Source organism: Lissotriton vulgaris, chromosome 7 (assembly GCF_964263255.1).
Source record: "Lissotriton vulgaris chromosome 7, aLisVul1.2, whole genome shotgun sequence".
Classification (NCBI taxonomy): domain Eukaryota; kingdom Metazoa; phylum Chordata; class Amphibia; order Caudata; family Salamandridae; genus Lissotriton; species Lissotriton vulgaris.
Genome location: NC_141695.1, coordinates 1775550490 through 1775561847, shown reverse-complemented (window position 1 = coordinate 1775561847; position 11358 = coordinate 1775550490).

Here is an 11358-nt window from a genome sequence, read left to right as displayed (position 1 = left end):
CGCAGTGAGAATCTGGAACTCGTTTCCGCCTGAGCTCCGGACCACCGCCTCCTCCCAGGCCTTCAAAAGGGACCTCAAAGTTCTCCTCCTCCAGAGACACCTCCAAAAGTAATTCACGTCCTCTTGCTATTCGGAGGAAGACTTCCCACTACTGATATTTTCTACTTTCCATGACCATGGGAGTGCCTTCCCAGTGTTTTCCTGTGGTGGGAGTGTCTGCCTTTTTGCAGTATTCTCCATGTACTTGTGTTCGGTGCCCTTTTGTAACATGCACACAACACTTTGCCCTTGTAACACACGGTTGCTACCTCTCACATGTTTTTACCTTTGATACTTGCACAAGTGCCACCTTGCCTACGTAACGCCTGTTCTTGTGCCTAGCACTTATTGCAGTATTATACCTCAAATTATACTCTGTTTTCTCTTATAACTGCCCACTTGTCACTTTTCCTCTTGTGCACTTTTGACTACCTCATGTATTTTTGGTTGTTCACAATTTTTACTACCTCAAGTATTTTGTTTGCTCACAATTGTCACTATTACCTTTACTACCTCATGTATTTTTGGTTGCTCACAATTTTTACTACCTCAAGTATTTTGTTTGCTCACAATTGTCATTATTACCTTTACTACCTCATGTATTTTTGGTTGCTCACAATTTTTACTACCTCATGTTTTTTGTTTGCTCACAATTGTCACTATTACCTTATGTAAGTAACGTATGTTTTAGTAATCTGCTCTTCTGTAATGTTTCTCATTATGTTTCATTTCTGTTCCTAATGTGAAGCGCTCTGACGCCTTCGGGTAAAGTCCGCGCTATATAAAAATGCATAAATAAATAAATAAATAAATAAACACTTACTGGGATCCCAGAGCTTTGTATTACCAGGACTGGGCAGTCACTTCCGTGTGAGCTCCCAAAACAGGGCAGAACCCAGCTCAGCTCTGCCCCTGTCCCGCTGATGATGGGCCGAACACAGCTCCTGGAACCCCCCACACACCTGCGCACCCTAAAACAGGGAAGAACACACCTGGAGACCTAGAACCCCCGAGCAGACAAGGCAGAACACACCTGTGCACCCTAAAACAGGGCAGAACACACCTGGAGACCTAGAACCCCCACAGCAGACAAGGCAGAACACACCTGTGCACCCTTAAAGAGGGTAGAGCACACCTGGAGACCTAGAACCCCCACAGCAGACAAGGCAGAACACACCTGTGCACCCTAAAAGAGGGTAGAACACACATAGAGACCTAGAACCCCCTTAGCACGCAGGGCTGAACAAATCTCTGCACCCTAAAACAGGGCAGAACACACCTGGAGACCTAGAACCCCCACAGCAGACAAGGCAGAACACACCTGTGCACCCTAAAAGAGAGTAGAACACACATAGAGACCTAGAACCACCACAGCACATAAGGCAGGACACACCTGTGCACCCTAAAACAGGGCAGAACACACCTGGAGACCTAGAACCCCCATAGCACGCAATGCCGAACACATCTGTGCACCCTAAAACAGGGAAGAACTGGAAACCTAGAACCCCCACAGCACAGAAGTCAGAACACACCTGTGCACCATAAAACAGGGCAGAACACACCCGGAGACCTAGAACCCCCATAGCACACAAGGCAGAACACACCTGTGCACCCTAAAACAGGGCAAAACACAACTGGAGACCTAGAACCCCCACAGCAAGCAAGGCCGAACACACCTGTGTACCCTAAAACAGTGCAGAACACACCTGGAGACCTAAACCCCCCACAGCACACAAGGCCGAACACACCTGTGCACCCTAAAACAGGGCAGAACACACCTGGAGACCTAGAACCACCACAGCACATACGGCAGGACACACCTGTGCACCCTAAAACAGATCAGAACACACCTGGAGACCTAGAACCCCCATAGCACACAAGGCCTAACACAACTGTGCACCCTAAAACAGGACAGAACACACCTGGAGACCTAGAACCCCCACAGCAGACAAGGCAGAACACACCTGTGCACCCTAAAAGAGAGTAGAACACACATAGAGACCTAGAACCACCACAGCACATAAGGCAGGACACACCTGTGCACCCTAAAACAGGGCAGAACACACCTGGAGACCTAGAACCCCCATAGCACGCAATGCCGAACACATCTGTGCACCCTAAAACAGGGAAGAACTGGAAACCTAGAACCCCCACAGCACAGAAGTCAGAACACACCTGTGCACCATAAAACAGGGCAGAACACACCCGGAGACCTAGAACCCCCATAGCACACAAGGCAGAACACACCTGTGCACCCTAAAACAGGGCAAAACACAACTGGAGACCTAGAACCCCCACAGCAAGCAAGGCCGAACACACCTGTGTACCCTAAAACAGTGCAGAACACACCTGGAGACCTAAACCCCCCACAGCACACAAGGCCGAACACACCTGTGCACCCTAAAACAGGGCAGAACACACCTGGAGACCTAGAACCACCACAGCACATACGGCAGGACACACCTGTGCACCCTAAAACAGGTCAGAACACACCTGGAGACCTAGAACCCCCATAGCACACAAGGCCTAACACAACTGTGCACCCTAAAACAGGACAGAACACACCCGGAGACCTAGAACCCCCATAGCAAGCAGGGCCGAACACACCTGTGCACCCTAAAACAGGGAAGAAAAACTGGAGACCTAGAACCCCCAAGCACAGAAGTCAGAACACACCTGTGCACCCTAAAACAGGGCAGAACACACCCGGAGACCTAGAACCCCCATAGCATGCAAGGCCGTACACACATGTACACCCTAAAACAGGGCAGAACACACCTGGAGACCTAGAACCCCCATAGCATGCAAGGCCGAACACACCTGTGCACCCTAAAACAGGGAAGAACACAACTGGAGACCTAGAACCCACACAGCACAGAAGTTAGAACACACCTGTGCACCCTAAAACAGGGTAGAACACACCCGGAGACCTAGAACCCCCATAGCACGCAAGGCCGAACACACCTGTGCACCCTAAAACAGGGCAGAACACACCCGGAGACCTAGAACCCCCATAGCACCAAGGCCAAACACATCTGTGCACCCTAAAACAGGACAGAACACACCTAGAGACCTAGAACCCCCCCACAGCACAGAAGTCAGAACACACCTGTGCACCCTTAAACAGGGCAGAACACACCTGGAGACCTAGAACCCCATAGCAGACAAGGCTTGTTGGGTCCAATCGGGATACCGACACGGCAGTCAACTAGATCCTTTGTTGGACAACTCAAATCCTTTTCCTGGTCATCGTCGACACCTCCTGGACCTCGTGGTTGAAGAGACAAACTTCGCCTTTTCACCTGAAATCACCCGACATTGGCAGGCAGCTTCCCATTGCCATCCTGGTCACTGGCAAGTGGCCCAGACTCTGTCCCTTCTGCTTTCAGGTTCTTCAGATCTTCGATCCACCCTTGGATCCACCCGGACATTTTTCCTCTGATCGCCTGCAGCACTTCTTTGCAGCTCTCCATTGAAAACAACGACGGAACCCGACACCAAAAGACACCTATGCACCCGGCTTCCCTGGGTGAGGTAACACGAGTGCTCCAGTGCTCCCGTGGGTCTTGACTCTCGAAGTGTCCTAGTTTAAAAGGGTTCCATCCTAGTCCATCCAGAAGTGTCCTTAAATTGTAATTTTGTAACTTCTTCGTTTCCCATAGAAAGTCAATGGTAACTCGCGGCTGTGTTTAGACACTGCAAGCGTCTCCCGTGGGCCTACTACTTCCTAACCTTTGGTTGTTTAGAGTAGCCCCAGCGATTCTACAGGCCCTAGGCCTGCTTTCTAATTCAGACGTGGTTCTTATACCACTATTTTAGTATATGGTTCGTGAGGCCCCTAGGGCAAAACGTATACTCTGCAACTTATCCTATGCTAATTAAGTAACTTGTATTGTACTTTTACCTCTGACCTCATAAAGAGTGCAGAGGGGTTGTGTTTAGATTAAATACATATATATTTGATATATACCTTGTGTGGTGTCCTTTCATTTGGTATTCAAGGGATTATATACGGTAAAACAACTTGCTTAACTCGCCTATTGAAGTCTTAGCCTGTTGACTGCTGGTCCACGCTACCACTCGAATAGCTTTCTATAAGATTGACTTTACAACCACCATCAATAAGGCTTAGACTGGTGCAAGGTGCCCACTAGAACTAATGGACATCATATGCCAGGCTAACTTCTCACATTCACCCCACCACGTTCCCACCACTGCCACGCCCACCACCACCACGTCCATCACCACCACATCCACCACCACCACCCGTGACAGGTAAAGTGTCACTGGAGGGCAGGGGTAATAGGAGTGTCAACCCCGGCTGTACATGGGACATTTAAGGATGCAATGTGTGCGAGAAGACAGGAATAGAGGCTAGAAGTATTACACCAGACCCAAGATTCATTTTGAAGAGGCACAATGTCACAAGGGCTCCTGTAAAAGCACTCGCAGCATTTCCACCTCACAGTGGCATACCTGCACAAGCCACTCACTCAAAACAAGCATTGGCATAGCCAATAGGTCTCGTCTTTCGGACCTCATAAGTGTTTAGCCATGCAACCCTTGATGTTGTTGCACCAAGGGTATTGTGCTGGACAACTAAACACTTATAAGGTCCAAAGGCGAGACCTATTGGCTATGCCAATGCTTGTTGTGATTTGGTGTAAATCTGTTCAGTAGTTTTTTCTAAAATGATGGGTAAAAATGATATGCATATCAGGACGGATGGGCTTGTGAGAGTCTCGAGAGGCTCTTGCGGAGTGCCAGTTTAAGAATGGACTGTTCTGATTGGCTCACGGACCTTTTTTTCTGTTGAGCCTATTCGCTCCCACAGGAGTTAGACTTTGGCAGGAGCAAGGGATCTGATTGGCTGCTACAACCCTTACAGAACTTGAGGGCCTAGTCCCCTGTCCTGAACTTGTACAAATAAATAAGGGGACAGGGTAGCGATACCCTGCCCCCCTAGGCCCCATGGTGGGACTCAGAGGGAGCAAAACAACAAAAAAGTCTACAAAAATTGCTGAGATCCCTCAGGCCTTTGGTGGGATCGAAAGAAGAAATTGGCATCCAGGGCCACAATCATTAGTTTTAGGCTTTGGAGAACGCACCCCGGGTTGTATTCAATAAGGGGAAGGGGCCGAGTGGCCCTATCCATAAGCCATTATACGTCCGAGAAGTGCAGCCCTGGTGTCAAAATCATAAAAAAGGGGGAGGGGCCATGCATCCCCATCCTTGAGCCATTAAAGGCCCCAGAGAGCCCACCCTGGGGTTGAAATGTGATGCTCTCCTTCCCTTAAAACAACAAGCATTGGAAATGCAATAGGTCTCGCTTTTGATTAAGTTAAAGCCATTTGCTTTGCTAATGCTATTGTATAGCAAAGCAAATGGCTTTAACTTAATGAAAGGTGAGACCTATTGTATTTCTAATGGTTATTTTTTTGGGCATGTGGCTCAGGCCTGTCTCAAGCTTTTAGTGGTTCGCCAAGCTCTTTTTTTTTTTTATTGCAGATTTATATAGCGTAAACTCAACCCAAAGTATTGGAGTGCTTCACATGAGCACCAGTTACGTTACACAAGGACACATTCATTTTTCTTTTTGTTTTTGATCGGCACAGGGAGATTAAGGGATTTGCTCAGAACCACATAAATGTGTACACGACCCCCGAGGCTCAAACCTTTGTTTCCAGCACTAAAGTCAGCAGCCCAGCCACGGACCATGTCCTCTCCCCTCACCTCTCGAGCTAAAACAGCAATTATGCAAAGATATCCGTTCCAAAGAATGCGAAAGAGTCTAAATAGTTTAGGAATAATTATTTAAACAAATAGCGATAAGTGCAATGCTACAAAGAACCCTGGCAATCTTGCACAAATTATATTCACCTACCAGCTTGGATGTTCCAGAATATCACAAATTTAAATAATGGCCAGTATTGCTTTTCAATGAAATTAGGTTGTTTAACCCGTAGTCCACCACATTATCCTGTCCCTCAAAACAAAATTCCCACTCTGGTCAATACCTTTAAATCACTGTCAGTTGGAGCCAGCACTTTACCTGTAACACCGGCAGCACCGCTCTAGGGCAAGCTCACTGTACACTCACACCTACCCACTAGGACCCCTCGCTCGCACCTGTGGTGTAAATTGCGCCTTCTGCTGCTCAGCAGCCAGCATGGACTGCAACTCAGCGTTGACCTCTTTGGAGCTGCTGCCCGAAGCAATGTCCATATTCGGGGAGTACTCTGCCATTGTGCCGAGTGACAACGGCTAATTCAGAAATACGACCTTCACCAGCCTCTGCTACAGCCACAAAAACCTTCACCTGTACACACCCCGGCTTTCTTTTTTTGTATGCATGTGCACTGTGGCCATTTAGAAACGGTTAGGATTTGAGAAATTATCAGGTGGAAGCCATGTACAGTATGTTACGATGCACGCATCCCAAAGACCTTCTCATAATTATTTAAATCATCATCTTGGCTTAGGATATACTTTATAAGTAACGCTTATTTCGCTTCAAAGAATTTTTATCCACTGATCGACAACAGAGCAATGCTGCAAATGCTTGTTTTGCGGTCATGCTGGAGTGTAAGGAGAGGCGGAGTGCAACAGATGTGAATTCAGCCACCATTAAAGCTCTCTGTCAAACTTTAGGGCACACCCAGGTTGTTTACTTCTGGGTGTAGGAAGTGTCTTGGTGGTGAGACTCAGTTCTCTTCTCCTATCATGGCGGCGTTGCTGAGATGGAGCTGCTCCGTGGGTGCGAAAGGTCCATGGCTTACGTCTCAGCATGGTTGTGGAAATGACTTTGTAAAGGGGCACAAGGTGTATGAACAGTGGCTGACATAGTTTGTTGACTGTCAACCCAAGTCTATGAACTTGAGGGGGGGTTCCCATCAGCACTCCATCTCAAGCGCACTTAGCAGACAATCCTAAAATTAATTGCATTTGTATAGCTCGTAGTACCCCTGACAAGGCTGCCATTTAAGTATGTAAATTATGAGACCATATTGTTTTTATTGAAGACAGTGCCCGATGTGCAGGCGTTCGTGCAGCAGGGGAGAGAAGGGGTGAACGGAGCATATTTAAAAATTTAATGCGCAATGCTCCATTAAAAAAAAGTGCTTAATTAAGAGACACTGTCTCCCGCTGCAAGTAAAAGATCCAATCCCGGTGGGTGGGGCCAAAGTGGGCAGGGTGGTAACCAGGAGGGACTGAAAAAGCATCCTGGACAATCATACCACCGGGTTTTGCATAATTGGTGATGCAAAATGGCGCGCACCATTGGAAAACACGGGCGAGCAGAAAGCAAGCTTCTGGAATCGTATTGATTCCAGAAAGCACTCACATGGCGAGATCCGCGCATGCGCGCTGCTAACGCCAGGCGAGACCTAAAAACTGCACTAGGGGATGGGTTCCACGGGGCTTAATAAGGCTCAGCCATGTGGCCCCCCTCTCCTTTAAAATAAAATGCCCTGGAGGATGGGGGGAAGAGGGCCTAATAAGGCTCAGGGAGGAGGGCCATTTGCCCCCCTTGCCTTCGAAAAAACAAACAGCACAGGGTCCCCAGGGCCTAATGGGCTTGATGAGGTCCAGGTTGCTCCACCTACCGCACGGCCCCCGTGTGCCAGGTCACCACTGCTGCCTACTCCTGCCACTGCTTCCTGCCAGTGGTTAGCCGCTGCCTGCTAGGGGCTCTGCCCTCAGGCCTCCCCCCTCGCCGCTACTGCCGTTTTTTTCCCGCCTCTCCTTTTCCCGCCACTCCTCTTCCCCGCCGCTGCCCCCCTGCGGCCCCGCCCCCTTCCTTTTCCCCGACCCTCATTCGCCGCCCCACTCCCGCCTCCCAGCTGCTCCTCCCTCCCACTTCACCATATATGGCGGGGACCGCGCGTACGCGCAGCGTTCACGCCAAAGGCAAGCCCGTCTGCGCCCGTCCACACCTGGACCGCGCTCAGCGCCAGACCCCTGGCCCCCGCGGATGCCAGCCCACCCGCCGGACCTACGATGCCGCCACCCTCCACGCACTCAACGCCGGCCGGAACCCCGCCTGCTACCGAGCCACCCCGAAACGCACCAACGGACCCTTCACCTGCCAAGCCTGCCGATTCACCTGCCTCTGGACCTGCACCGCACCCGCCAAGCCGATCACCAGCAGCAACCACCTCAAGTGCATCCTGCTCAACACCCACTCCGTCCACAGACACGCCGTGGAACTCTGAAACCTGCTCGACACAACATCACCAGACATCGCCTTCCTCACGGAAACCTGGATGAACGCCTCCTCAGAGCCCGACATTGCCATCGCCATCGCCATCCCGGACGGATACAAGATCACCCGGAGGGATCTCGTCAACCAGACTGGAGGAAGCATCACCATCGTACACAAGAACACCATCCTCATCATGACCAACTCTGACGACACCCTCACCGCCGCCGAACACCTCCACTTCCAGATACACACCGACCCCAAGACCACACTCAGAGGCACCCTCATCTACAGAAGCCCAGGACCACGCACACAATTCAGCGAAGACATCGTAGACTTCATCAGCCCGCACACCCTCACCTCCGCTGACTACATCCTCCTAGGGGACCTCAAATTCCACCTGAGGAACAACAAGGACAGCAACACCACCACCCTGCTGGACAACCTCGCCAACCTCTGACTCAAGCAACTGGTGAACACCCCCACCCACTACGCCGGCCACACGCTTGACCCAGTCTTCTCCTCCAGCAAATAGATCTCCTTCAGCCACTCCACCGAACTTCATTGGACTTACCACAGCTGCGTCCACTTCAGCTTCAGAAGAACCACGACCCACCACTACCCGCAACAGGTTCCTCGCAGGAGCTGGAACAAGATCACCGCCGACAAGCTCACCACCTCCCTCAGCCAGAACCCTCCCGCCAGCACAACGGACCCCAACGAAGCAGCCAGCAACCTCACACAGTGGATCACCAACTGCACAGACAACCTCGCACCACTGAAGACCCTCCCAGCAGACCCGGCAGCAAGAAAGCCTCTTGGTTCACCGACGAACTTAAGAACTCCAAGAAGAACTGCCGCACCCTCGAGAAAGCCTGGCGCAACGACCAGACCACAGACAACATGACTGCCCTCAAGCACGCCAGCCGCAAACACCACCAGTTGATCCGCACCACCAAGAAGACAGCATTCAAAGAACGACTGAACAACAACGCCCACAACAGCAAGGAACTCTTCAGCATCGTCAAAGAGCTCTCCAACCCCAGCGCCGGAAACAACAACATCACTCCCTCGCAAGACCTCTGTGACTCACTCGACTCATTCTTTCACAGCAAGATCGCCGACATACACAACAGCTTTGGCACACAGACCACGCACCCAACCTCCGAACCAACGCCCCCCACCACCACCCTCTGCGCGTGGACCCCGGTCAGCACCGAAGACACCACCCGCACGATGAACACCATCCACTCCGGATCACAAACCGACCCCTGCCCCCACCACGTCTTCAACAAGGTCGACTCCATCATCGCACCTCAACTCCGGGATATCATCAACACCTCCTTCAACACTGCCACCTTCCCGGAGAGCTGGAAGCATGCCGAGCTCAGCGCCCTCCTGAAGAAACCAACAGCGGACCCCACCGACCTCAAGAACTTCCGCCCCATCTCTCTCCTCCCTTTTCCCGCCAAAGTCATCGAGAAGACCGTCAACAGACAGCTTGCCGCCTTCCTCGAGATGAACGGATCCCTCGACCACTCGCAGTGTGGTTTCCGAGCCAACCATAACACCGAGACCGCCCTAATCGCAGCCACTGACGACATCAGATCCCTGCTCGACAATGGGGAAACAGCGGCCCTCATCCTCCTGGACCTCTCCGCAGCGTTCGACACTGTCTGCCACCGCACCCTAGTGCAGCGCCTCAGCAACATCGGAATCCAAGACAAGGCACTGGAGTGGATCATCTCGTTCCTCACCGGAAGAACCCAGAGAGTCCGCCTCCCCCAGTTCAGATCCGAGGCCACCGAAGTCATCTGCGGCGTACCACAAGGATCATCACTCAGCCCCACCCTCTTCAACGTCTACATGAGCCCCCTTGCAGCCATCGCACGCCAACACAACCTCAACATCATCTCCTACGCCGACGACACCCAGCTGATCCTCTCCCTCACCAATGACCCCGCCACCGCCAGAACCAGCCTACACGAAGGGATGAAAGACGTCGCCGAGTGGATGAAGAACAGCCGCCTGAAACTGAACTCAGACAAGACGGAAGTCCTCATCCTGGGATCATCGCCCTCCGCCTGGGACGACTCCTGGTGGCCCCCCGCCCTGGGCACCGCACCCAAACCGACAGACCACGCACGTAACCTGGGCTTCATCCTGGACTCCTCCCTCTCGATGACCAGACAAGTCAATGCCGTCTCATCATCGTGCTTAAACACCCTGCGCATGCTCCGAAAGATCTTCAGGTGGATCCCCACCGAAACCAGTAAGTCGGTCACTCAGGCACTCGTCACCAGCCGACTGGACTACGGAAACACCCTCTACGCCGGAACCACAGCCAAACTTCAGAAAAGACTCCAACGCATCCAGAACGCCTCTGCATGACTCGTCCTGGACATCCCCCGACACAGCCACATCTCCGGCCACCTGAGAGACCTGCACTGGCTCCCCATCAGCAAGAGGATCACGTTCAGACTCCTCACCCACGCACACAAGGCCCTCCATGACCTGGGCCCCAAGTACCTCAACAACTGCCAGACCTTCTACACTCCCACCCGCCAGCTACGATCGACCAGCCTCGCCCTCGCCGCCGTTCCATGCATCCGCAGAGCCACCACCGGAGGAAGATGTTATGTTATGTTACAGCGTTCTTTTATAGCGCACGGCTACTCGAAAAGAGTGTCCCGGCGCTTTCCACCTGCATCTCAGAATAAAAATAACACAACACAGCAAAAGAATGAGAAAAGAACTGAAACTGAAGCAATAAGAACAGCCTAAAGATTAAAAAGCCAGGTCTTCAGGCTCTTCCTGAACTGGAACAAATTGACAGATCCTTCTCCTACCTGGCAGCCAAGACATGGAACTCCCTCCCCATCCACCTCCGGCTAACCCAGGACCATCTCTCCTTCAGGAAGCAACTCAAGACCTGGCTTTTCGAGCAGTAACGGACCCCTCTTCCCCAGGGCCTTGAGACCCCTCCGGGTGAGTAGCGCGCTATACAAATGTTATGATTGATTGGAGGGGGGACCATGTGGCCCCCCTTCTTCTTTAAAAAACATAAGGGTCTGTGGCCAGTCCCTTTGGCTGTGCACGGTGAGGGGTTAGCTTAA